Source organism: Lepidothrix coronata, unplaced genomic scaffold, assembly GCF_001604755.1.
Source record: "Lepidothrix coronata isolate B3197 unplaced genomic scaffold, Lepidothrix_coronata-1.0 Scaffold0, whole genome shotgun sequence".
NCBI lineage: Eukaryota > Metazoa > Chordata > Aves > Passeriformes > Pipridae > Lepidothrix > Lepidothrix coronata.
This window is the reverse complement of record NW_016690180.1, coordinates 5031138-5049721: the sequence shown is the minus strand read 5'-3', so window position 1 is coordinate 5049721 and position 18584 is coordinate 5031138. Positions and strand designations below refer to the sequence as shown.

The 18584-nt window shown below is 35.4% G+C and overlaps 1 protein-coding gene across 1 annotated transcript in view; it reads right to left on the bottom strand.

Annotated features, from left to right (window-relative positions):
- SGCZ (sarcoglycan zeta) overlaps positions 1-18584 on the bottom strand; it is a 431852-nt gene that overhangs the window by 132197 nt on the left and 281071 nt on the right. The window lies entirely within an intron of this gene.

Genomic DNA, 18584 nt, shown 5'->3' with positions numbered 1-18584 from the left:
ACTGGCTAATATCTTGAACTCCTGAATGCCACAAGTAGACACAAGTCAGTCAGACACAGTGACTGTTGCCTCACCTTGTTTTCTTTCTCATCATCCAACACAACACCACAAACCAAAACTGGAGGTTTGACCAAATGACACTTAGCAACTATTTTCACATTACCTTCACAGGAAACATAAAAAAATACATGAATAGGAAAATAATTTGGCTGACGACTAGAGTGGTTAGGATGGCAGAGATGGAAACAGCAGACAACCAGATAATGGTACTTTCTGAGCTACAGGAGATATTGTTATGTTTAATGATCCCTGATAAAGTTTTCTTCTATGAATTTCTTGTAGTTTTTTCAAATCTGTATCTCATGAACCTGAGGTATGATAAAAAATAAAAAATAAAAAAAAAAAAAATAAATTTTTTTTAAAAAATCAAACAAACGAACAAAAAAAAACCAACAAAAAACCAACAACACAAACCCTCCAAACCATCAAACCAAAACTCACACAAGATATTTGTCTACATTGTAAACTAAAATGCAACACACTCCACTCATAGCCAGTTCTTCACTTTGGAATTGTGAAGTCCATTCCCACCAGAACTTTATAACTCTCAGTAAAACAATCCCGGGGATGTTTACTTTATTGCACTGTGACCACTAAAGAACCTCAGGATTAGGATAATTCTTGTAAAATGATAACTGACGAGGCAAGACAGAGAGAAGATTAAATCATGCAGAAATAATTCAGAGAAAGAAAAACTTTAAAAAAATTAGCATCCCACTTTTGGCTTAATGAAAATATTTTTCTTTCAAACATAAACATAGACAGTGTAGTTTCATCATGCCTGTGGATTTATTTTCACTCTGCAGGGTACCCAACTGTCTCTACTGTGCAGAGCTAAAAGTGTAGACCTCCATCTTCTGAAAGGAGCCAATGTAGTCCAACTGCACATTCCACATAAACTATCACTGTATTGGTTTTTGCTGTTCTTACTGAAATTGTTCTCTATTTCCCAAGAAAATGTTTAGTATTTGCACCTTTAGAAATAAATACATATATGTCTATCTACAGATACAGATATGTATATGTATGTCTTTAAATACCCATTAAAATACTTTGAGCAATAATATCAGTATTCTGAGAGTAAAAGAATATATGTTTAAGCATAGACGGCTGAAAACAGATTATTTACATAAATGCTTCAAAACTAATTTTACTTTTTCTATGATTGCACTAATATAGTACATTTGATTTATTACTTGTGCTACAGTTCACCTGGTAAAAATCGAACTGTGCTTAGTATTGTACAAAGGGAAGATAAAACTTGCTGCTATCTATACCATAAACCTTATAATCTAATAAATCATAGGCACTGAATAATGAATGTGACTGCAAGAAACAAGTAATGGAAAATTATGTGAGCATTAATAAGAACCTGAATTTACATATACAGAAGATTATTCATACATAGCTTTAAGTACACAAATTTAAATATCCAAATAAACAAACCTAATTACTGAGCATACCTTGACAACAGTCCCTGAAGTTTCTATGCTATTTGGCATCAGCCAGTTGCTTTCTATGCAGAAAGCAGGCCCTACCACAGGGTCTTTCAAGAAGAGAATCCCAGGGAAGGGAGGGGAAATGCAGGTAGATTGTTGTTAGCAGAGCTGAAAAAAACTGTCAGCAATTCATGTGCAACTTCATTTAAAATGTGATAATGTTCTAAATAAACTTATAATTAATTACTTGAAAGCTAATGCCAGTGATATTATGTTACCATATTCCTAGATTCATAGCCAGGCACAGTAATTTGAAACAAGGAGATAACCTGACACTAATTACAAGAAGGGTGACTTAAGCAGGGCTGCAAAAGGACTAGAATTGTGTATTTGATGGACAAGGAAAGGATCCAATAACAAAAAAATTAGGTGGGGTGTCAAGATCACAGTAGTTGTTTGGCAATAAATTTCAATGGATACAAAGCTTTTTGGTAGAGGCACAGAACATGTGGCTCCAAGTCTGAGAAATGTGTCCCAATCCAGCATTTTATCTGTCTTAGATGCTATGAATAACTGTCCTGGTTTGGGTCAGGACAGTGTTAATTTTTTGTAGTAGCTGGGAGGGAGCCTGGCTACTAGGACATGGAGGTCATTCTATACCACCTCATCCACAAGTGGAGAAAGAGACTCCCTTCTGAGGGGGAAGCCCAGGTATTGTGGACTTTCCTTGTGAATCCTTTTTTTTCTTATACCTTTTGTTATTAATAATGCTGCTGCTATTGCTTGTTCTTTTATCTCACTGATGTTTCCAGTAAATTGTTCCTATCTCAATCTGTGATCTTTGCCTTTTGTGCCTCCAGCTGGAGTGGGGGAGGAGAAACTAGTTTTAGCAAGAGTACTGCTGAATGGAGAATACCAGTCCCTAAACCACAATAATAACAAACTTCAGAAAAATGCTGGAATGTTGGTAAAATGCAAGGCATTAACAGAAGCCATACAGAAACAGTGTACAATTTAAGGGAATGCCACAAATCTTTAGATAAAGAGGGTAACAGATGAGAAACAGAGATAATGATTTTGCAGTCTTTCTTCTAAGCCTTCTTGGAATCAATGGAACTGCTATCTCTTTTTTGGAAAAAGTCTACATGTGCTTTACTTGCTCTGCAAAAGCATATGTGGGTCTATGAAATTCCCACTTAATACATTAGACAGATGTGCAGCAAGAAGAGAATCATTCCTACCATTGTAATTTAGAACTAATATGGTCTTGTCAGAATAGATACAGCTTTTCTCTTAACCCTTTCAGGATTTTAACCTCTACATATCTGCCCTCACAGAAGTGCATTGTGTTTTTCGAGGATCAATTATAATTTATACAGATTACTGGAGGCTACAGTTCCAGTATCTCATACATCTGTATACCTCCATCCAATGCAACCTCATTATTAACTTTATACCATTTATTAACCTTCTTTAGCATTATTCACCTTAAAAACTTGTTCTCACACATCCAAATCCCTCAGTGAAGTCCTCTGAAGCATTACTATGACTTTCTTCCCTGACTCAGTCACTTGATAATTAGCAAAGTCCCTACCAAGATTGATCATCTAGAGTCTAATTAACTACTCGGTGTGAACACTTTCTGATAACATTCAATTGCATTATGCAAAATGTACACCAAGCCCAGATACCTATTCTTCCCTTGAGCAATCTATGCCAGCAGTCCTCTTTTACACCTTTGTTTCATCCCAGCTTCACTTTTCAAAGTTTTTTATTATAAAAATATTATTATTTTTCATAATTCTTAATACTTAATACTTAAAATATTGAAAGGAAATCCTTCAGCAGGATAAAATAAAAAATAAGAGAGAACAACAGCTGAACATGAGAACACCATCTCCTCCAAAATCAGGGAGCCTCAGGAGGATCACATGCAGATTTCCCTCTTATTCAGAGGGTCAACAATCTGTCACTCAACTACTTGTAAAGCAGAGACTACTGCATAAATTGATACTCTACATAATTGAATTCATATAAAGCAAAAAACCCCAAAACAGCACATATACACACTGATTTTTTCTATCCCAGCACAACATTGTTGTCCATTGTGGCCATGAAGCCATAAAGTACCACTAAATCCAGAATTCAATTTCTTTTTTTGAAAAGCCTAGTAAAATCAGATCTCTTCTTCAGAAAGTAAGAACGTTTGAAATTTGGAGATATTGTGAACTTTTCGCAACAATGTCTGTGTGAAATATGCAGGTACAATGCTTTGAACAATGAAAGGGTACTGTAGAGACAAAAAGACCTAAAACCAAGAAGAAAACTAAAGGCTTTTAGAAAGCTCTTGATTGGATTATTTTTAGAATCATACAGGGTAAGGAAGATCAAAATAAGGGTTAAAAGAAAATCATATAGTCTACAAACACTAAAAATATAAATATTATAAGATTTGTCTAAACTTGAAACTTAATCCAAACAGCCAGTTTGACTTTTTTATTTTGGAAATATTCCCTGGTATCCTCACTTCTAAATAACACTGTTTTTCTGTTATTCAGCTAAACATGAAAAAAAAAAATCATTATTTCAATAAAGTATGTCTATTTACAAATTAGTTTCAAAAGAAAATCCAGAAATGAGAATTAGGAAATCCTCACAAAGAAAATACTCCTCTCCCAGAAACAAAGAAAAAGTATTCAAACACTGCTGTTCTTATCTCTATTTCTTCGTTCAGATATGGTTAGTACAAGAGTTAAACCCTCCTCAGATGACCAATATAAAATTAACCTGTATTGCACTGTGCAACATCAAAAAACACAAACTTGTAATTTTTCCTTCCTGTTTGAAAAGCAGCAGGAGTAATCTGATCCCTAGTTACTTATCACAGTTTGTACAGAAAAGACACAGAAGTATTCAGAAAAGGACCCAGGCAATGTTTTTGTTACAGTTCTAAGCAAAAAAGATTACAGCAGTATGTACAGTTTTAATGAAATTGAATTACTTTGTGGAGATATTTCTCTTCTGCTGAATTTTTTGCAGGTTCTGGCTTTAGAGTCAGACACATTTATTTTAGGACCTAGCAAGTAAGGCATTGCTTTCTCTGGAATCAAGCTGGCATCCTCCACCTTCACAACCATTCTTACAAATCCAGTTCATACCACTTCTCCTAGAGCCACAGGATCCTTACACATGTAGAGACAAACTTCACCTTCATAATTTTATTGTCATAAAAGAAACACTGCATGGTATCTAGCTATCTGTATACTGAAAATATTTAATTTATACTTTGGGAACACTTGATCCAGTTTTGAACAAAAAGAGTCTTGAAAATTAAAAGAAAAAAAAAAGCAAAATAACCTACAAACAAACAACCAAATAATAATAAAAAAATCAAACCCAAAGAAAGCAAAAGCACCCCAAAATTCTTGTTGCTCTTAAGTCATCTATGCTTTAACCATTGTGCTACCAAGGTAATGCAAGCAGGGCTGTATATTATAATGGGGAGTATAGGAGAAGAACACATTTCATATCTCAACGGAAAGAAAAAATCTAGTATAAATGTCTATCAGCCAGAAAAATTATTAAGTTTAGAGAATAACTGAGGAGCAGCTAAATTAATTACTGTTGTTAATGCCCATCTTTCTTTTATCAACACTATAATATGCGTTTTCCCTGTATATCTTACTCTACAGTAAAAGATGAATTTGAAAGGTGTTTTCAATTCAGAAAACAAGTAAGTTTCATAATTTAATCCCTGGATAAACTAGAACAAAAGTTTCCTACCTATAAATGAAACTAGGCTAAAACCTTTCTTAATGCTGATGTTGCATCATAATTATAATGTTGCAAACTAACCATTAAAAGGATTAGTAGTCATATGTAATGGTAACTTCACACTCAACCATTACATAGAGAAGTTAAAAGCAAAAAGAAACATCACAGACATCACAAGATTTATAACACTATGAAACGTGGACAACAAAACCAGGTAGGTCAGGTTTTTATACTACCCACTCTTTTTAACTTCAAACTGACTCTTCTCTTTTACAATGTATCAGATGAAATAACCTTTTCTGATTTATGAAAGTTAGCAAATACTTCATAGCAAATTATTCTTAACAAGGGGCACTGTGTACATGCCTGTGATTGCAAAACCAGTATTTTAAGGCAGTACCATTAAAAAAAAAAAATCAAGATGGTGAACTAACCTAATTTGAATAACAGAATATTCAAGCAGCTCAGCAAAGGTGTTTCCAAGAATGTCTATCAGTGCCTTCTGCACAAAATGTGCTCAAAAAGGAGAAACAAAACCTTTCAGCTACATTTATGCTTGCTTAGATCCCAAGGGCATTTTTAGGCCTCCCTAATTAAAGCAATGCTTTACCAGGGCTCCTGCAGTTGCAGGTAATTGGCAATCACTAACAGCAGGGTTCTGATGAGGATTTACTTTGTTAAAGTGGGAAAAAAAATAACAAACACACCAAACCCAAAAGAGAAACCTGTTTTCTTTTATTTCTCTAAGCCAAATCCTCCAAACAATGGTAATGAATTCCAATTTAGCTTAGATTCTACTAGGCGAGTTATTTTATCAGCCAGTTACATGAAAAATTTGAAGAACAAAGCCATCAAAACAGAGATTTCACATAGCTGCAAAACGTTGAATTTTAATAGTAAATGTTAAATTTTGAACAGGAGATTTATGGTTTTTGTTCAAATACCGATAATACAGAGAAAGAGGGGGGAAATCACAGGAGATGATTAATTTTTACTGAAAACATAGATATATATTAAATATTACATGTAAGAAAATAATTGCTACATATAATGTGATATTGCATAGCCCTTCAAGCAACTGTTGCACAAAGTGGGGACTCCATCCTCACCACCTAGACCCCTCAGGCCTCTTCCCCAGAGAATCAGTTCAAAGAGGAAAGCTACCATCAGTGGATGAAGACAGAAGCAAAGACTAATTGAAAGAACTCAAGAAAATCAATGGGATCCAATGCTCTTAATGAAGGTGATGAGAAAACTGATGTGCCTGCGAGGCCCCTCACTGTCACCTTTGAAAAGTCATGGAGATCTGGGAAGGTCCTCAACAACTGGAGAAAGACAAGTGTTGCACCCATCTTCAAAAGAGGCCAAAATGACAATCCAAGGTCGTGGATGGGTGGATAACTATGTGAGTAAAAGTGGGCTGGATAAATAGACTCACAGGTTGTGATTAATGCTAATCCCCTCTCTGGAGACTGGTGAGAAGTGGTGCACCACAGGGGCCTCTTGTTTTAGTATCCTTATAAATTACATGGAGGAGTTAATAAAGATGGACTATGAAGATGTTTTACTGAGATAACATTAATCTGATACAGACTTAAAGCTGGACAAGTTCTGAAATTTTCTGTCTATAATTTGTATGTGGATATATACATGTGTGTCTTTCTGTGTACATACTCATGTAAATGGTAATTACCCCAACAACAAACTACCTAATGAAAAGCTTAATCTTGATGAATTCAGTTCTGATGAAATACCATTGGTAAGTAAGTCTTCTACTGAGTTGCTGGAAAATCTAAGAGAGCTCTTTTTCCTTCTATATAACTCTTAAAAAAATAAAAATCAACCTATAAACCTGTAGAATATTACTCTTTATTGCTACAAAAAGAAAAAAAAAATCACTAAAAGGCATTTATTGAAGTATTTTTATAGACATTCTTGTACACTTCTACAGGTCATATATGAACATACTCTTCCTTTCCATTTTTGTTGTTATGAATCATACTCTCTTTTCCTTAAAGCTTTACCTATGTTAACTGTAGGAACCATTCGCTCAGTGAGCAGAAATATCTTATGTGGCCTTTCTGATTGATCAATACTAATAAATACAGTTTTAATATCACATGTAAAGATTTCAATTAGTAACTTATAAACACAGGAAATATAAAAGGAATCTTTGTTCACGTCTTTAACTGCAGAATGCACTATTTTGAACAGTTACATCTGCATACTTAGTATACATTTCTATAGCCGTTACAATGTCTTGAATGTTAAACAAGCAAAGCACAAGATGAATGATACAGAATTCAAACACTTCTGAAAATGTATCTATTCATAAATAAAGAAGTAAAAAAAGATATATGATTGTTGAATAAAGTGTTTTCTGGAAATAATTATCCTAGCTTCACTTGTAAAAATATATATACTTCATACAAAATATGCATACTATCAGATGGGCACCTATGCTTTGTATCCACCTTTAACTACAATCATTACCCTTGCAACAGCCCAGGAGAATTAGGCAGATTATTGTCCTGCATCAAATAACAGGCCAAGAAGTAAATAAAAAATAAAGTAAAAAAAAGCCCTCTCTTCTTCTCAGGCTTAAATTTATTCCTGAATTCTCTACTGCCTCCTCCTCAGTGGAGACAAGGAATGGGGGTTATGGTCAGTTCCTCACATGTTGTCTCTGACATCCCTCCTCACACTCTCACCCTGCTCCAATGTGGGGTCTGTTCCATGAGAGATACTCTTCCATGAACTTCTCTAGCATGAGGGCTTCCCACAGGCTCCAGTGTTGGTCCCTTTCCATGGGATGCAGTCATTCAGGAACAGACTGCTCTAGTGTGGATCCCCCACAGGGTAACAAGTCCTGTCAGCAAACCTGATCTAGAGTGGGATGCTCTCTCTATGGACCCACATGTTCTTCCAGAAGCCCGCTCCAGTGTGTGCTTCTTTGCTGCCTTTAGCTGAGGTAGAGTTAATTTTCTTCACAATGGCTAGTGTAGGGCTATGTTTTGGATTTGTGCTAAACACAGGATCAATAAAACAGGTATGTTTTTGTTATTCCTGAGCAGTGCTTACACAGAGCCAAGGCCTTCTATGCTTTTTGTGCTGCTGCGCTGGTGAGGAAATTGGTGGTGCACGGAAGATGGGAGAAAGTACAACCAGGAAAGATGACCCAAACTGACCTAAGGAATATTCTACACCATATGACATCATGCTCTGTATATAAGCAAGGGGGGCGGGGGGACATTTGGAGTGATGGCATTTATCTTCCCAATTTACTGTTACGTGTGATGGGGCCCTGCTTTCCTGGGGATGGCTGAACACCTGCCTGGCCATGGGAAGTAGCGAATGAATTCCCCATTTTTCTTTGCAGCTTTTGCTTTCCACATTAAACTGTCTTTATCTCAACCCACAAGCTTTCTTGCTTCTGCCCTTCCGATTCTCTCCTGATCCTGTTGGTGGGGGAGTGAGCACGGGGCTGTGTGGGGCTTGGTGGCTGGCTGAGGTTAAACCAGGATGGTTTCCCATGGAGTCACAGCCTTCTTCAGGCACCCACCTACTCTGGCAGGGTATCCTCCACAGGCTACAGGTGGGTATGTGCTCCACCATGGATCTTCATAGGCTCCAAGGGGACAGCTTGCTTTACCATGGTCTTCATCACAGGCTGCAGGGGAACCTCTGCTCTGGTGCCTGGAGCACCTCCTCCCTCTCTTTCTGCACTGACCTTGGTGTCTGCAGAGTTGTTTCTTTCACATATTCTCACTCCTTTCTCTCTCTGCAGTTGTTGTGCAGCTTCCTTGCCTCTCCTGAATATGTTATCCCAGAGGTGCTACAATTGTTGATGGGCTCTGCCTTGGGGTCTGTCTTGGTACTGGCTGGCACTGGCTCTTTCAAACACTGAGGAAGATCAAAGCAGATTCTCACAAAAGCCACCCCTGTCATCTCCCTTATCCCATTACCAAAACCTTGACCCACAAAACCAATACAGGGCTAAAAATACTTTAAAATACTTTAGGATGGAAAATTATTTTTTGCAGAAAGTTCACCTAAAAAGTGAAAACTTCTGAGTCTTCATAGTGGAACAGATAGATAGGCACCTGCCAAGTTTTGAAAGTTAAAATATTGGCTATTTCATCTTTATATAAAATTCAAAGTGCAAAGGTCAACAGGAACTCAAGAAGTACATTGAAGAGAAAGTTTACGGATGAGACAAACCATTAAAGGATTAGGAAAAATATTGCAAAGCAATATAGTTTATTTTGAAAAATTCACGGAGCTTCATCTTTAAAGTTATGGGCAGGAGTCAAAGGAATACAAACGAAAAAAACCACCCTACTCATTATGCAGAAGAAAAATTCTATAATGATCTTGATCCAGTACGTAGGAGCAAAATATGAAAACAAGGTACCATACATATCATACCACCAAATGAATATATGTAATTTCTTGCTATATGTTACATAGGAAGTCAGATTTAATGACCACAGCAGATCTTTTACCAGCTGCGAGATGAAAAATTGATTCTTTTTTTTTTAATTGCAGTACTGCTTAGAGAACCTAATCATGTTAGAGGCATTATGAGAGCTGCTATACAGACATAAAAAACAACACTATCTTTGATGTTTGCAAATTAACACAACAGGAAAAAGAGATGAATGAAATATCTCTTTACTAACAAAGATATCTTGGCTGACAGCTACTTTAGGAAGCTGAAAACAACCATACCGTTCTAAGCAATAACCCCATTTTGTGTAGGTTTATGGAAAGAGTGCTATAAAATAGCTAAAATCACAGAATACTGTGCATAATTAAACCCCTCCAACAGATATGTTGAAGAGTAGGTGAAAAAAAGAGGCACTGTTGATTGGATCTTACTGACCAGAACGGAAGCTTTAGCTGGTCAGAACTTAGTGATTCCAATCATTTGAAAAAATAACACAGATTGTTAAAGAATTGTAAATTGATCATTGTAAAAGAAATACAGTAAAAACAATGTCAAATTTAGTTTAATTCTATCACTTATAAAGAAGGTGAACGTATGTAACTCCTTTCCTACACCCACTGCTTAAGTTGAAACTCCTTGTTCTGGACACTTGTTCAATGAACATCACTTCTATAGCAATGATGCTCTGGCAAAAGTGTCTGGCAAAAGCCTTCCAGTACTTAAAGGGAGCTTGTGAAAAAAAAAGGAGAGTGATTTCTTACATGTGCAGATAGTGATAGGACAATAGGGAATGGTTTTAAATTAAAAGAGGAGAGATTTAGATTAGATGTTATGAAAAAATTCTTTACTGTGAGGGTGATGAGGCACTGGAAAAGGTTGCCCAGAGAAGTTGTGGATGTCCCATCCCTGGAAGTGTTCAAGGACATGTTGGGTGGGGCCCTGAGCAACCAGATCTAGTGAGCAGCATCCTTGCCATTGGTCCCTTCCAACCCAAGCCTTTCTATGATTCTATGAAAATTAGATTAGGTTAGCATACTCTCCTTTAAGTTCAGGGCATCCTGAAAAGGCATCACAGGTAATTTCACAAGCAGCATCTAAACTTATAAAATACAAGTTCACAATATCCATCCAATATACATATACTAATATTTTTTATTATTTTACAAATGACACTTTTGCAAATCACTGATATTGAGATACTCTGATCCCATAATTGCTGACATAGTATCCCCAAAAAAGCATGGCTAATGGTCCTAACAGAAAAATCTATGCTGTTAGAAACCAGTAAGACAGCTTATTGTACCTGAATTTTTATGAAGCTGAATTTAATTTAAGCAGTACTAGATGAATCCTACTGTAGCTATTAAAAATAAGTCCTTTGGAAGGGATTTTTAAGTACCAGTGGCTGTGGTTACTCTTTTGAAAATGCTTCAGTGAACATCTAAGAATTTTAAACAATGGAGGTTTGTTTGGGTATGCATTATTCAACTGTCCAAAAAAACCTCAAAAAACAACCCCCCCAAAAATACTACAAACATCAATTGAAAACTAAAATCAATAGTAACACGGTACTTATGATACTCTACTCATTATCCAGAAAAATTAAGTATTAAGACCAACCTCATGACTAATTGAGTTGTTGCACTGCACAATGCTTTTTGCCAAATCTCCCCTTACCACAATTAGACTAGACAACCGGAATGCAGAATGAATTATAAGCTTACAAAATCTGTACAAAGAAGAATTACATGAAGCAAATATGGGGGAAATGAGAGAAAACAACTTCATTTTTGAGGAAGAGCCCTCCTAAAGTATAAGTAGAAGGTCAACTAGTGCAGAGACATAGACTGCTATTTCTTGCATTCCTCTACAGCTTATAGCATTTGCTCCCTATTGTTTGTGAAATCTTCTGAATAAGTTAGCATATTTAGATGCAGTTCTGGTCTCCTCAGTTTAACCTCAATCCCTTTAAGTCCAGAGAAATGACAAGCACCTGCTGCACTATAGGAACGGGATATGAATGGGACCAGAGCTATCTGTGGAAGTCTATCTCCTTTGTCTTACAAGTGACATGAAAGGCCCTGTTTCCTATGGGTGGAGGGTTAAAATAAGCATTTTATTTCCATTCTTTGTATTTTACTTGTTGCTGCTACTTCTTTCTCCTTATACGAAATTGAGTTGAAACAAACCCAGTCGAAATGAATTTAAGTGTAGTCTGATGTTGGTTCTGGGGCACCTGTTCACCCTTGCTGTTGGCCAAGTGTTGTGGCAACGTTAGCATTTCTGCAGGTTGTGCTGCTCTTAGTTATATGTGAGAACTAACTTTGTTGAAGGTAGAACATTATTTCTGTGTGACCTCTGAGCTAGGAGTTTCAAGAAGTCTATATCTATTACATAGTTTGAAACATTTCAATCATAAAATAAAAAACTATTAGTGCTAAATATGTTGATATTTATTTACAATACCTATGTTCATCTGTGTTACACTGAGAAACCTTGTAAGGGCAAAACAGATACAGGCATACATGCACATGCTCTCCTCTTAGCACCCCAGTTTTTTTTTGTTGTCTCTGCAGGCCAAGTAGGCATTCCATACTGAAGCTTGAAATGCATACACATCACTTCTCTGTTTCTTTATTAGACTATTTTATTGTTGTCCATTTGTTTTGTCTGATTAGAATAGCAGGACTTGCCTCTTTATATCAGTACATATGGGAGATAAGTAAATTTCTCAAAGGTCATGTCCCATTACAAATGTAATAGCTTAACATTACACATTTTCTATTTTATCTTTTTTTGTTGTTTCTATAGCATTATGCAACAGAACAAGCATGCAAATTATGCATTATTCTTTTTATATTGAAGAAATTCTGAAGAAGAAAACATAGAACGGTTTAGATTGGAAGGAATCTTTAAAAGTCATCTAGTTCAAAGTCCTGCCATGGGTAAGGGTATCTTTCATAAGATCACATTGCTCATCCAACCTGTGCTTGAACACTGCCATGGATGGGGCATCCATAACTTCTCTGGGCAAGCTGTTCCACTGTCCTATCACCCTCATAGCAAAGGAATTCTTCCTCATACCCAATCTAAATCTACCCTCTTTTAGTTTTAATCATTTACCCCTTGTCCTATCACTGTAGGCACCGGTAAAAAGTCTTTCTTCACCTTTCTTATACACCCCCCATCAAGTACTGAAAAACATTAAGAAAATAATTTAAGAATTTAAGAATTAAATTAAGTAACAATTAAATAAAGAAACTTAAGAAATTAAGAAAACGATTGAAAAACATTAAGAACATTAAGACAGCACAAAGTGATGGCCATCCATATTAAATAGTGAGAATATGCTAGTATAAATATATTAGTATAAATTTGGAGAAGAACAATATCTTAAATACTCTTGCCTTCATTATTCAAAAACATGAATTTATTACTATAAAAACAGTTCTTTAATGGAAGTGAAAATTTTAAAATATTAGTGGCCATAAATCACAGTTTAACTTACTTTAAATAATTGTAATTGTATTCTGGGTTTCAAAACCTATGATGCATTTAGTATTTTTTTCACTATCAATGTGAAAAGCTGTATGTATTAATTTTCAATACAGTTAGAAAACTCCAAATGCTCTACGTTACAGTGCACGATATAACTTCTCAGAAAAATAAAAAAACTCAAACTTTAAAAAAAAAAAAAAAAATATACTGGAACCAGAAAAATATACAGCATAAATGAGAGACAGATAAGTGTACTGTGAAGACAAATATTTCTATGAATTATTTTTCTATTTCTTCTGGGACGTACAACTACATAAACTTACCATAAGCAAACATTTGGATAAGATCAAGGCAATCTAGCATGTTTATTAACAAAAAAGGTTTACAGTTTTTCAGAGAAGCATTATAAAAGACAGGATGTTTCAAAGCAATCACACAAATATGTGAGATTTTCCCATGTAAGCATTAAAAATAATGACATTTATGCTTAAACATTTTCTACGAGTTATTACAGGGTAGCATTTCAAATATCTATTGCAATCAAATGGTTCTTTCTGTGAAATAGAGGCATAAGAAATCCTACTTTGAAATTGAGTTTGGTCTTTACCTTGGGAGTTCTAACACTGGGATCTGAATACCTTGATTTGTCAAACTCCATTTGGGATTTTTAATAGTCAGAAAAATTATCATAAGTAAAACTGTCATTCCATTAAAGTTAGGAGCAAGTCTTTAATCTCATTCTGTGATTCTATGATTTAAGAATTTCATTCGCAAAATCTCAAGAGTAGATTATTGCTTAACTTGATAATAGGATATCCTGCTTGCTTTAATAAATAAAAAAGTTTGAATTTCCTGCATACATGACTTCTCTTTTGCCCATGACAATGTGTTCTTCAAGCATGGAGAAATGCAACCTATCAGCGAAAATCTTCGGAAGTAGAAGATGCCGATCTTCATTGCCTCTTTGCATGGGTTTGCGTACATATGTACATGCCATATGACCCATCTGCCAGGCTGTGCCTCACCTATTCTCACCCTACACTTGTATCTAAATAGCATCAATTACATGATTTGTCTTAGAAGACATCTGATGTGGTGCATACAGACAACTGTAGGCAGCCTTTGCTTGGATTGTTAGCGTGGATGTCCTTAGCATATTCAAAACACTCAGAACTGAAGTTCAAGGACTGACCAATCCTTGTTTCTTTCATTTTTTTTAACACTGTCAAACACCACACCAACAAATAGATTCTATGTTTTTTTCCCTATTAATAATAGTAATGACAGATCTAGTTTTCACTGTGATGTGAAAAGATGACTAGCTGTTAGTAAGAGCCTCCTCTTATTAACACATGAAAACGTCCTTTGTTTTCATCTAGATCAAGCTCTTGATACAGCAGGACAAACTTAGCAAATGTTATTCATCCTAAATTCCTTCACCTCAAATTTTATTGCAAAACAGTTGTGTTTTACAATCCTTATCTAGCTTGATCCTCATTTTCTGTACTTCTTGTAGGCCTGCACAATCCTTGGGAATAACTCTGAGGGCGAATTTAAATTTATATTTGTAGTTCAGGTGTGAATCTGTTGAAGATTATCTCCAGATCATTCCCACTTATGCTGCTTAATTCTCAAAAGACATGAAAACCTGAGTCTTTTCTAGCGAAACTAGATAGGCTCCAAAAGGTATTCAGTCCATGGGAAATACAATTCAGGATAATAAAAGCATGGTTTGTGTTTTATCACTTTCACCCCAAAACTTTTAACTTTCTGAAGCAGAGTAGAAGGTTTAATCACTTTTCATTAACAAGAAAATGCATCCTAAAAAGAGTGTTTCTCAGAAGCCGTTTGATATCTACAATGATATAAAACAGGGAAATGAGCCCAGTAGGTTGAACAGAAATCAACAAGAAAGGCAGCCACATAACCAGATGCTACTGATGCTGCAGAAAAGCAGATTTTTTTAGTTCACCAGCTGGAGTCTACTGCTGCCAAGCACATCTTGTGAGTAGTCAGTGGTACGGAATCCATTGCTGAGGCACATCACCTAAGATGGCACAGTATTAAACAAAGACAATTCTCTAGTACCAGCAAGAAAGACTAACTGAAATTACATGTGTCAATCCAATCTGGAGAAGTCAGTTAGAAAAGAGCTGCAAAACTGCAGCTCTAAAGTTTAGGCAAAGCTCTTAAAAAATAAAATAATAATACTAGGGCCAATAATGGACTATTTTTGCTGCATTGTTTTGTATATTTTTCTTTTGGGATATTTGTTTTCTTTTCAGGTATGTCCTATTTACATTATCAATACACAGCTTTGGTATGTGGTTACACACCAGATGCTAATGTTTTAAACTATAAAGGAATGCAAATAAAACAACAGAAATAAATTATACCATAGAGTCTATATTCTGTTCTCTTTCACTGTTTCTGTTCTAGCTTACATGAGCATTAATCTGTATGAATTGAGTCAAACATCAAAAGCAACTAATATAATAAATAATTCATTCAGTCATCAGATTATTCCCTTAGTTGTAATTCTAGTAAGATCAAGGTCATATTCATAAAGATTTTAGATTTCTCAAGCATAATCATTATGAAAGTAATCTAAATGTCACAATCAGAGGGCTGTAAAAGGCTTCTTTGTAAGCCTTAAGACATTATCTGAGGAGAGATGTGAAAATAGTAGCATTCTGTCTCAATTCTATTTTATTTTCTTACATTGTATACTTTTTTTACTTGCTGACTTAAAACAGGTTTATGACTAGAAGAGATACCACTACTTATAAAGTCCAGTCCCTTGACCATCATTAAGCAGTAACATTCACTCAGTAAGGTCTCTGATTTTATCATCCTTTCAATGTCAGGCGCTGGTTTTATCCAAGAACAGCCAGAAACATGTAACACCATGAATATTCACACACATGCTGTGGGACTATTGATGGAAAGGCAAAGTGGAAAATCACATCTACACTAGAGTGCAGTTAGCAACTAAGTAAGTAAATAAATAAATAATGTTCTTGGCAGCAGAAAAGGGTCATAATTTTTCTAAATTGTAGATGACTACATCCTTGTCATAAGGGACAGTGTGTGTTTACTCCTTCCAAGGGCAGACAGACTCTGATTTAGACAGGAATTGACTGCTAAATTCTATTAAATTCTATTAAGAATCAAGACTATTTCTCCAAAATAATCTTGGACTGCAATGCACAGTTAGGTGATGTGATAGGAACAACTCGTTTGTACATTGCAGCTGGCCCAGGTTCTGCTGTTTCCAGACACTACCTGATTGCATCACCTTACCTGGTCTGACATTACCAGCAGGTGAACAACAAGACTCCACTCACCTGCTACTCCAATTCCTGTCTGATCACATGAAAGAAACAGATACAAATTATCTTGTGAGTCTCCAGCCTCAGATTCTTGCATTACCTCATCATGTAAGGTGACCTGTTCTTAAGCTCTTGCCAAACAATCAAGTCTTTCCAACACTGCAGACCTGTGCAATGGTGTGATATGGCTAATGTATTAAAATTGTTATTTTCTGTAGTGGATTTTGATGCGTGAATGCAGTTAAGTATGTCCACAAAAAAAATGTAGCAATCCAGAATACACACAGAAACAGTGATGTACATGAACTACAACTCTATCACCAGAAGTTATTTGGATTTCAAATTACTTCTTATTTTCTAAACTGTAGAAATTTTAATTCATCGCAACACCTTTTACCCCCAAAATAGCAATGTTCTCTTTAACTTCTCATTTTCAGAGATGGTTCATTCTTCAGTACAAGTTCTGAAAATTAAGGTGGTGGTGATTGTAGTTGGGAAATGTGACACTAAGAGGGTCAAAACGCATTACCTGACTTTTATATATAGAAGTCTGTATCAGACTTATATGATCACATCTATTTTTGATAGCTTGTACAGCAAAGACCACATCGCAGAACCTTTACACTATTTTTATATGGTGTGTCACAATGTACTGGTTTTATGTTTCAGAGCACAGCAAAAGGAGTTTCAATCTGGTTACTGCTTGCCAGGTTTCCAAGTTTCTTCTCCTTTTGATACTGCCAGTAATTCTTTATTTCCACATACATAATTTTAAGTTCCACTGTACTGGCATTCACTATAATCTGTGCAGGATTCATTTCATCAGTACATTCAAAACATTTATTTTCTGATGAAAATCATCTTCTGAATATAAGGCACCAGAAAATCTGTATTTAATTTGATATATTAGCATTACTACTATTTAGTCACTTCAAATATTTTTGTGTGTTATTTTATTTAGTTCTGGAGTAAATTCTGAAATATAACTTCCTGAATGATAATCCATTATTCTGGTTACGATTATTTTGCCATTCCAAAAAACAATGGTGGTCATTGATGAGAAATTCATCATGTTGTGATAAACTGAGAAAATGATTCGAGCTAATTAAGAGGAAACAGTGTAAGGTCAATATGACCTGGAGAGAAAAGAAAAACAAGTCGTAAAACTTAATTGGGCCCCTATAAAGAGATAAAACAAGTTACCTCCCTTTTACCTTGTGTAGGATTTATAGTGAGACAATTTTGTTTAGTTAGATAGATAATAGGACCTTTCTTGAAATTTATAACTTTGTATAGATAGCAAGCAAACATCTGCTGAATGTCTGATTTGACAATATATTATGGATGCTTATAGATAACATTCTTGTTAAGAAAGCATCTGTTGAATATCTGACTTAACAATGTGTAATGTTTATGCTTAGGTATAATGAATATGCATGAAGTAGCAGGAAATAAATGTAGAACAACTGTACTTTTTGGGTGTGACAGGCGTTGGGAGTTGTTGGACCCCTTCCCTGATCACCCAGCGCTGAATTTGCTTTTATCATATAATACAATTCTGATTGGAAATTGCCCGATTGGGTTTCTATTTCTCACAATGTTTTCTTCATTCGCATATTTGAATGTGATTTCTAATATATATGTGATTTCTAATATAATATTGGAATGTGGTTTCTAAGATGTCTTGAAGATTTGAGATCTGTCTTGTATCTAAAGCTCTGCAGCTTCCTCCTCCTCCTATTTCTGATATATATATTAGAAAGTTTTATATATATATATATATTCAGTTATATATATATTCTGAAATATATTTCTGATCCAAAATAACTGATAAGGTTTATCCTTTAAACAGGACCCAGCTATGGTCCTTCACTGAACTTTCTGTGCATATTCCGTCTGTGAATCATTAGTGATGCAGCATAATAGGTTGTGGAATATTTTTGAGAAAATGTTTCCCCTTTAAGTTGTAGCATTATCACCCTTATTCAGCAAAGAAGTATAAGTCTCTGGAGTGTAAAGAAAATGGAAAGA